The sequence below is a fragment of the Coregonus lavaretus genome, assembly GCF_964263955.1.
Source record: "Coregonus lavaretus genome assembly, contig: HAP1_SCAFFOLD_392, whole genome shotgun sequence".
NCBI lineage: Eukaryota > Metazoa > Chordata > Actinopteri > Salmoniformes > Salmonidae > Coregonus > Coregonus lavaretus.
The window spans coordinates 131031-141357 of NW_028158870.1; the positions used below are offsets into that span (position 1 = coordinate 131031).

The following is a 10327-nucleotide window of genomic DNA, read 5'->3' on the forward strand; positions in this document are numbered from 1 at the left end:
CAGTACACTGTGGACGACGCAGACTCCTTCCCACTAGGAGAGAAAAAGCTGGAGTTCCAGCTCAAACCCAGAGTTGTCTTTGACAACTTATTGGATGCTGCTCAAACCATGTACCACAGAGTAAAGGATAGACTGAACATCTTTTTCTCTTTTCCACCAGTGTCAGTCACCACAGCCAAATATGTGCTGGACTCCACCCCTGTGGAGACACTCAGACGTTCTAAGTCCGCTGACACTGCTCTTGTTGAGGACAGGAGCCGCCCTCCGTCTGTGAGAAGTGAGAAGCCTTTGTCAAAAGTCTGTTTGGCTAAAAGGTCTAAAACCCTTCTGTCTTCGAGTGGCTCTTCAACAGACCACCATGTAATTGACACATGCAGTGAGGATGTCACTCTGCCCACCAGGAGTATGTCAGTTGTGAGCAACAACAGTTTGAAGAGAGCCTCTCCTCTCCACGGCAGTGGATTGAGTGAAAGTTGCAAACCTCTTGTGGCTCTAAAAGACGTAACAGTGGCAGTCAGCCAAGAAGGCTTTAGCAAAACTGCAAAGAAGACGCTCAGCTTGATCCTAAATGTGATCAAGTGTAGATTGGCCAACTCTGAGAGTTCATCTGTTGGGCAGATTGCAAGTGAGGAGTGTCTGATAGCCACTAACATGTTAGACTCTGTACTGGAGAGCCTTGACCAGTTGCCTGACATGAGCGCTGCCGATGAGATCACAAGGACAGAATCCCATACCTCTATCGCAATGGACGAGACAGGTTCACGGTCAATGCTTGTGAGCCAACAAGAAATAAACATATCTGACACCAATATCATAGTGAAAACTATAATGGACACATTGAAGACGGACGACCCAGAGATGACTTCAGCAGAAGAACATCTGGATAGGCTCCTGTCAGTTGAAGCCCTTCAAGGTGCATCTGGCAACCTGATCGCAAAGGTCCATGGTCTCATTCAGGAGATAACCATAAACCGTCAGCTTCAATCCATGGTTGGCCACAGAAGCCTCTCTCAACCAGCGCTGCCTAAACCAGCCCTGAGGAAGCTGTCAAAGGACGATGCCTCAGAGCTCATTTACAACTTTGCCCAGACTTCTGTTAGGAGACTCCTGGGGCAGTGTATGGGAAGGCCTTTGCCACCATCAGCTGAAATGGTTTTGGATCAGGTCATCAAGTTGATGACAGACGTGGTGATGGACAGCCTGACTTATGTGTCCAAGTCTACAATGGAGGATGGTAAGTGAAAGTACCTCTTTTCATCTGCATAGGACTTAATTGTAACATGATGCTCAATACATTGCGTTTTATGATGTAAAATTCACTGGTTGTGTCCAAAATGGCACCTTCTTCCATATTTAGTGCACTACTTTTGACCAGACCCTATGGGTCCTGGTCAAAAGTAGTGCACTATAAAGTGAAGAGAATGCCATTTGGGATGCAGTGACTGACTTCAATGGCTGCGTCCTCTTCTCCCAGTTATTGTACACAGGTCGGTCACACTAGCGTGCTCTTCTCACTCAGACACCAGCAATGCCACAAGTGACATCACTCATGGTGTTGTAGCTGACCTTAATGCTACTGAGGAATTCCCTGCCAGGAGCCTTAGCCCGGCTGATGTAAAGGCTGACGGCATGGCCCGCCTTCCCTCTGCCAGAGGGGAAGAGACTAAGAAGAACAGGAAGTGGCGTTTCCTACCGAAAATGCATAAGTTTCCAAAGATCATGATTAAGGTAGGGTGCTCTGTGTTTTGAGATTACATCTGTAAGGCAGGGCTGAATTTTACCCTACAGATTCACTACACCCCTATTGTCTCTCAGCATTAGAACAAAACTGTTGTCATTGTCTTTAGGAGGTTGAGTGAGGACGCTGTAATGCAATCCTAATACACATGGGAGAGAGTCAATGGCTATGTCCCAAATGGCACCCTATTCCCTATATAGTGCACTACTTTTTACCAGCGCTCTATGGGCCCTTTTCAAAAGTAGTGCCTTACGTAGCGAATAGGGTGCATTTTGGGATGCACACTCTGTATTTTACACAGGCTCAGTTGTCCTGATGTGTTTTGTCAACAGCTGTTCAAGACAAAAGGGGAACCGAAGAGCCACCCTAAACAGGATGCACTGCCTACCAAACGTCTCAGAGAGACTCATATTTCACAGGGTAAGTGATAAGCATCGATAATGTCATATTGATGTATCACCCTATGACAAGCTTGTTAAAACAGTGACAACAGATACAGGCAGACCGACGGACAGACAGGCAGACGGACAGGCAGGCAGACAGACAGACAGGCAGGCAGGCAGGCAGGCAGACGGACAGGCAGGCAGACAGACAGACAGACAGACAGACAGACAGACAGACAGACAGGCAGACAGGCAGACGGACAGGCAGGCAGACGGACAGGCAGGCAGACAGGCAGACAGACAGACAGGCAGACAGACGGACAGGCAGACGGACGGGCAGGCAGACAGACAGACAGGCAGGCAGGCAGACGGACAGGCAGGCAGACGGACAGGCAGGCAGACGGACAGACACAAACACACACATTCATTTTCTGATTATGAAATGTTCTTATGACAGATGCTGAGTGTGAGGTTCCAGAGGTTCCATCCACTTCCCCTCCCAAGGAGGACCTGACAACCACACCGGCCCCTGCTCCCCAGGAGTCCCAGTCCCGTAAACGCCCACTCATAGTCAGGGTGTTACACGCTCTCTCCAGAGCCATCTCCAAACCATTCAGAGGAGCTTCAGGGAAGAAGAATTAGCCAAATGCCTGATTTTATTAATATTATATTTTAATCAGAGCCTTTATTTAATAAAACATTACTGCATTGATTTCTGTCTATAGTAGTCTTCATGTATGTGCAAGATAACGGTAAAGTACTTCAAATCACATAGTCAAAAGTATTCATAGTGAAGTACCGTTTATGATTATTGATTGTGGAAATACACATAATACAGAAAAGTTGTTGTCACATACAAAGACAGACATAAAGGAGAACTCCGTAGACCAGTCACATTCTCAAGCCATAACTAAATCCATGAATGGATCTCCTATAAGATGACAGGAGAACATTTGTAACACTTTCTATGAATCCAGGCTCTGTCGCAGCCGGCCGCGACCGGGAGACTCATGGGCGGCGCACAATTGGCCCAGCATCGTCCAGGGTAGGGGAGGGAATGGCCGGCAGGGATGTAGCTCAGTTGATAGAGCATGGCGTTTGCAACGCCAGGGGAGTGGGTTCGTTTCCCACGGGGGGCCAGTAAAAAAAAATATATACATATATATATTTATTCACTAACTGTAAGTCGCTCTGGATAAGAGCGTCTGCTAAATGACAAAAAAAAAAAAAAAAAAAAAGCCTATATCTATAATGCATACACTCAAGTCATTTACATTTACATTTACATTTTAGTCATTTAGCAGACGCTCTTATCCAGAGCGACTTACAGTTAGTGAATACATAGATATATATATATTTTTTTATACTGGCCCCCAGTGGGAATCGAACCCACAACCCTGGCGTTGTGACCACTGCGCCACTCAGGAGTATTTACATTTTACATTTTAGTCATTTAGCAGAAGCTCTTATCCAGAGCGACTTACAGTTAGTGAGTGCATACATTCTTTTATTTGTTTATTTTATTTTTATTCTTTTTTTATATATATATATATTTTTTTTTCATACTGCCCCCCCGTGGGTATCGAACCCACAACCCTGGGGTTCATACTGTCATACACTCATAATGACTTAATTGAGTTAAGTGTTAAGTTAAGTGCAGTTATAAACACATAATGAGGGCTTATTATGTATTTCTTGCAATAAAAAAAGAAAAATGCTACTAGTTTATTAAATATTCATGACTGCTATTGCACGGCTCATGTCCACACTTCTGTACAATAGGGGGCAGTAATGCACCATAACGTTGGATGCCAACTGTCTATAAACCCCACTGAAGAAGAAAAAGCTACTCATGTAATGCATGCTGGAAAGCAGACAAAAACTAATGATTTGCAAGAGATCTAAACACGATTTATAAGCTACTGAACAACAAGTCCAAGAAAGCATTGCTAACCGCGTTTGCACTTTGAACAGATTTCTCGACAATAATAATGGAAGATGTGACTGGGGCTCAGCTCATTGCAGAGGCACTAAAAGCTCAGGTGAAGTGTGTGCAATTTATATAAAACAGTGTTATACTGTGTAACCGTGTTGCTAAGAATATATTAGTCGCTGATCATGTCCTTGGCAGTGAGAATGTAGCACTACAAGTTGTGAAAGTGTGCCATAGGTCATTGCACTGGTATAGCTAACTATTAATATTGTTGTAGAAAAACATTTAGATGTTTATGTGGAATAGCATATGTTAACATAGTGAGTTTTTGTCCTGGGTCCGCCTGGGTCCTGCAGTCGGTGAAAAGCAATTGCACTGCCTGCATCTCAGAACTGCGGCTGCCTTGATCTCATGAGGTTATCGTTGCCCGCGTGTGCATGACGTCAGAGAAAGTCGGGATCAAGTCGGACACAAATCTAACCAGCATGCATTGGGCGGTGATCGCTGGTAATCGATTCTGCGCAGACCTGGCTCATCTCAAATGGGCCTCTTGTCTATGATCTGTCGGCATGGTTATACTGGCCTGTGGCCTTGTTGGAGGCCTTGATGATATCGGAGGGGGGCTCCCATTTGAAGCAGGGCTCCAGATTGGCCATCTTTATGGTCATTATTGAGGACAGGGTGCCATCCAATGCTAGGCTGTTTCTTCTCTTGGTTTTGTTCAGTCCCACAACTGAAAACACCCTCTCAGCATCTGCGTTTGCATGGGGCAACACCAGGACAAGCTTGGCGACGGCAGCAAGCCTCTCGAATTCTTTGGCTCCTGTCACCTATGGAAAATGCACCAAAACACAATGGAAAAACATACCTTGATTTTTTATTGATTAATACTGTGAATATACTGTAGGTTGATCCATTAACAAAGTTCAGATAAAAACATGCATAATTTGAAACATGCATGACACATATATGCATGCAACAATTTTAAGCAACAGATGTAGCCAAGCCACACCTGCCAAAAGAAAAGACAAAAAAGGAAAAAAAAATTACATTATGCTTCCGGGTTGCCATTTCAGCCCAGAAGCTTTCCATTTCAGTTTAGTCCTGCAGGGATATCATTGGCATGGTCTGATAATTTAGAAACTCCTCACCCAGAAGGTCATGCTCCTCTGGCCAATGGTATGGGAGGAGATGGGGAAACCTATTTATGAAAGTAGAGTTACAAGTTGTTACGTTTTAGGTATATAGTCATCAACCAGCAGCAGTTCATACACATCTTTGAGGAGAAGCCACATAAGAATATCTCATGTGCAGTTTAGGAGTGAACACATCTCATCATAAAACACAGGGTATTTTAGCTAAGATGAAAGACAATAATTAGAGAAAAAAAACGAACCTTTCAACAAAGTACAGGACATCTTCGATGTCACTTTCAGCCCTCTGCCGTACATCTACAAATTGTGCGTGCTTGATCAGTGGCTCTTCCAGTGGCAGCTTCTTAAGTGCATAGTCCACAGCACTTGTCAGGAAACACAACACAGCTTCATGGAATGAATCCACCTGCTGTGGTGTGATGTCACCCTCGTCGAGTAATCTGTTAATTTTAGCCCTGGTTGTGAACCCAATACAGCATATCGGTATAATGTACAAGGCTAAATATCACATATCACAGTGTTTGATCATAATAATAGTCAAATACTAACCTGGTAAATGGTTTGCCTTTTCTTCAAAGGCAATTTCACAAGGCTCCTCATGGCACTGCAGAGCTGCTGGAACCATAAACTTGGAACATAGCTTGCGTACGAATTTCACCATCTATAACAGACATTTACAAAAATAGTAGGTGAAACCTGTTTTAGAGGACCCCTGCAGATATCAGCAAGAAACACAGAATGGAAAAAAACTGCAAAATCCAATCCCACCTCATCATGTAACAAAAATATTGATGACTGCTCTCTCTGAAGCAGCAAGTTGAAAGAAGTGAAAGTTGGTACGGTGGCTTGGAAGAACAGCAGGTACACTTCTGTCATGGGGACAGTGAATGTCTGCACAAGTCTCTTGAACCTGGCCTGATTTTCATCTTGAATCAATCAATAAATAACACAAAACAAGAGGTTGTCATTAATACAAGTATGTGACTAACAATCCATGTAGTTGCTGCATAATGAAATTGAAAATTGATGACCATACTAGCAGATTTGTAGTAGCTGGCCAGAGGTTCATACAGCCTCAGGATCCTGGTCACACAACGTTCAAGGCTTAGCCAACGGACCGAGATATGCAGGAGGACCTCCATGTACTCCGCTTCATGGAGCTCACAAAACTCTGTTTTAGACATTAAATCCATATCATATATTTTCTACAGCTCAGCATTTCAGTATTACACTTAATAGTATCAAACATGCATACCTGACAGGTATCCTTTCCGATTTGTGCTACCCTTGAACCAGTAACCGATGTCCACTACCATATCCTCCAAATCAAAACCGGACACCTGCAATGCATAAATCAATCGTAACGCATTCAGTAAATGCATGTAATTAGGATACAAATAAAAAGTTACATGTAAAGATAAATCAGGCCTTAACTCACTTTAAAAAATCTTTAAAAAATCCCACTCCTGCAGCTTTGGCGGTGTTATGTGCCACATGACAAGGACAACCATGAATATAGGTGTTGGAATGCTTCTGGAGCACCCTAGAGGCAATGGAATTACGTGGTCCAATGTTCACAGCTGCATTGTAAACTGAGAGACCAAAGCAGTTCTCCCAAGGGATGCCATGCTCCTCTATGGTGGAGTTAATTTTGGTGAAGATCTCACTTGCTGGCCCACATCTCCTCCCACTTGTTGTGCACATATTTAAGAACTGGTGGACAACTTTGCTGCCCATGAAGACCCGGACAGTAAGCGGGTTCATCTTTTCCACTCCTATAATGACAAGTTAGAATCATACAGATGTTCATGTTATTAGATGTTTAAAAATACACAAAGCACATGTTTTGCAGATGAGAAAAATCTCAAATAGTTTGTGAAATACCAGTGTCATTCGACCCATCCGTAACAAGGGTATACGGGGCTTTTTTCATCTCCTTCACAAGCTCCTGTGTGAAATATGGTGCGAGTGCTTCATTGGTAATGCAGGATGACTTAGTCCTGGCACACCTGTACTCCTGCGCTGTCTTCGAATCTCCGAAACATTATTTTAGGAGAGGCCCCAGGTGGTCCGCAAAGGCTAGGGGGACGTTGTGAACTACCAACCCAGCTGTCATTTTGACCTCAGCCCTTCTTGTCTGTAAGAAATAAAAAATTATTAATCCTCCCAAAATACCATAGTTTATTTAAAATAGACGCCTGCGATAATAGGGCACAGGTAAAAAACACATTCAGCAACTAAGATCTCAAATTAAGAAAACTGGACTGTACTACACTGAAATACAAACCACAAATTAGTCAAAACTATCAACCATGACTTTACCGTGATCAACTAGAACACAAAACTCTTGATTGAACCTTGACAGAATCATTACACATATCATACCTTAACCTCTTGTGCAGACATACCCCCAACAGATGGAACGGCCATTGCATATTGGGATATTGTGGCTGTGGACAGGAGAGCTCGTTGCTTATCTTGGTGGCCTTTTGCTTTTTATATGGCGCACTACATCTGTCACACCCTGGTGGCAACATGAGTTTTCAATACGGCAGACTGCACACCAGTAGTGCATGTTGAGGCTCCCTCTGGTAATAAATGGCCATGAAGAGGTCCACTCATTTTTGAAAATGGATCTATATGTTGCTGCTCCAGCCAGAGCACGACTCTTCTGGCCCTGCTGTTGGATTGGGGGGGTCTCTTCTTTCTGTCCCTCTGTGTCTTCTTCCATCTGCCCTGTTGGTTGTTCTATTTGTCCTGTCTGTTGCTCCTCTGCATGTGCGTCAATCTGTCCTGTCTGTTGCTCCTCTGCTTGTTTGTCAGTCTGTCCTGTCTCCTGCTCTCTCTGTCCTTTGTGTTGCTCCTCTGTCTGTTGTCCTGTCGTTTCTATCAATCGTTCTGGCTGTTCTGTCAGTGTGTTTGTCTGTCTTTTCTCACTTGGCTGGTTCTTTAAATAAAATAAAAGGTTTCGCTTTTGTCCTGGCAAAGGTCTCTTACGGGACATCTTTGAAACCTTAAACAATTAAAATGGTCATGTTGGTTTAATAACTCTACTCTCAGTTACAAAAACATACCTACTTCTATTGCACACATTTCCTGTATTTATGTTAAATTCTTTGGAATACATCTTACCTGTTCGAAATCAGCTGAGTTTACATTCACCACACTAAATCATGTTCACACGCACAAACAAATAATTTATTTCAAGATTTAAAGTTTAAGAGAGTGAGTATTCAATTGGACGACATTTCATTGTTACATACCTAGTCTCAGCTCAGCTTCTTATCAGACTTCTTCAGGGCGGCAGGTAGCTTAGTGGGTAAGAGCGTTGTGCCAGTAACCGAAAGGTTGCTGGTTCTAATCCCCGAGCCGACTAGGTGAAAAATCTGTCGATGTGCCCTTGAGCAAGGCACTTAACCCTAATTGCTCCTGTAAGTCGCTCTGGATAAGAGCGTCTGCTAAATGACAAAAAAAAAAAAAAGCTAGTGACCTGCTCATCTTATGTTGACTTTCACGGCAATGGTATCTCTTCTTCTGTCGCTAACTTCGGGGTGCAGCACATATGGTTCATTGGCGCTCATCAGCGCCATCTACCGTCGGGGAGTTTGAAAAAAGGAACGAACGAGTCTCTGCCGATTTTTTTTGCTTGAGAAATTGGATGTGTGGCGTGAGTGCGTGTGAAAACAGGCAAAAACATGTGTCACACGGCGAAAGCGTGAGAGTTGGCAGCTCTGTGTTAACACCCTTGTTGATGCATGCCAATGTGTGTGTCAATGCAAAGAAAATCTAAACTACATTGTAACAATTCATATACAATTCAGAATGAAAATGTATGCACTCACTAACTGTAAGTCGCTCTGGATAAGAGCGTCTGCTAAATGACTAAAAATGTTTTAAAAAATGTAAATATACTGTATCTACATGTATCTCTCTACAGAATGTAGAATATATGTTTGGAATAGTTGGTGTTCCAGTCATTGAAGTAGCTATGGCAGCTCAAGCCTCAGGAATCAAGTATGTGGGAATGCGCAATGAACAAGCCCTAAGCCACCTTTTTATTACTAAACCAGCTCTCCCCAAATCATGTGATATTAACTACCCTTACATAGACTACAGGAGCGTGTAGTGTGTGAGGGTCAGTTTCATAGCTTTTTTGCATTGCTAATTATGTCTGCCTGTCTGTCTGACCCTTTGTGTGTCTGTCTGCCTGTCTTCCTGTCTTTCCCTCTGTCTGTCTGTTCCTCTCCAGTCCAGGTGCATGTCTGGTTGTGTCTGGACCGGGACTCATCCATTCACTTGGTGCAATGGCCAATGCTAACATGAACTGCTGGTATGCTAGAACTCCACAAACAGAAGACCCTACTACTCATGTTCAGTGGCCTTTCAAAAGAAGGGATGCTATCCGCACACTGCAAAAAATGATCTGAGGACTCCAAACTATCTCAGCTTGTCAGTTGATGTCATTGTGTGATACCTCTCTCTCTGTAGGCCTGTGATTGTTATTGGAGGCTCCTCTGATCAAAACCAAGAGACCACTGGGGCGTTTCAAGAGTTTCCACAGGTACCGATTCAACCATGACATTTCTGACTATTGAACATTAGGGGATGGTATCCCGGGACACAGATTAAGCCTAGTCATGACCTAAAAAGCAAACTCAATAGAGAATCTCTGTCTGGGAAACTGGCCCTAGCAGTTTAATTGCTGAAAGAGGAAATCATTTGTTATTTGTGGTCCTCTTTCTCTGTCAGGTGGAGGCATGCAGATTGTACAGTAAGTTCTCTGCTAGGTCTAGCAGTCTGGATATGATCTCCTCAGTGGTAGAGAAGGTATACAGTCTACTCTGACTCCCTCTGTGTAGTCCTCTTCATATCATTTGGTATCACCTGCAATTGTCTGTTTTCTGACCTCTAATTTTCCAGCTTAGCAAGGTACCTTAACTGCTTCATAAGAGCACAGCACAGCCTTAATTGATCTGAATGGAAGGGTGTTTGGTCTGTCTAAGGCAGCACGCACTAGCATGTATGGACGTCCAGGTGCTGTATACGTAGACATATCTGGGGACATGGTCAATGCTAAATTGGACAGGAGCAGAGCCAGGTTAGTGGCCATCACTGTCTT

The 10327-nt window shown here is 43.6% G+C and overlaps 1 long non-coding RNA gene across 1 annotated transcript; it reads left to right on the top strand.

The window, feature by feature from the left end:
* The first annotated feature begins 2080 nt into the window (after nucleotides 1-2080).
* LOC311123514 lies at nucleotides 2081-10008 on the top strand. The gene is made up of 4 exons (XR_014612604.1): nucleotides 2081-2158; nucleotides 9458-9538; nucleotides 9697-9769; nucleotides 9958-10008. It is a non-coding gene; the product is annotated as an uncharacterized lncRNA (long non-coding RNA).
* The last annotated feature ends 319 nt before the right edge of the window (nucleotides 10009-10327 follow it).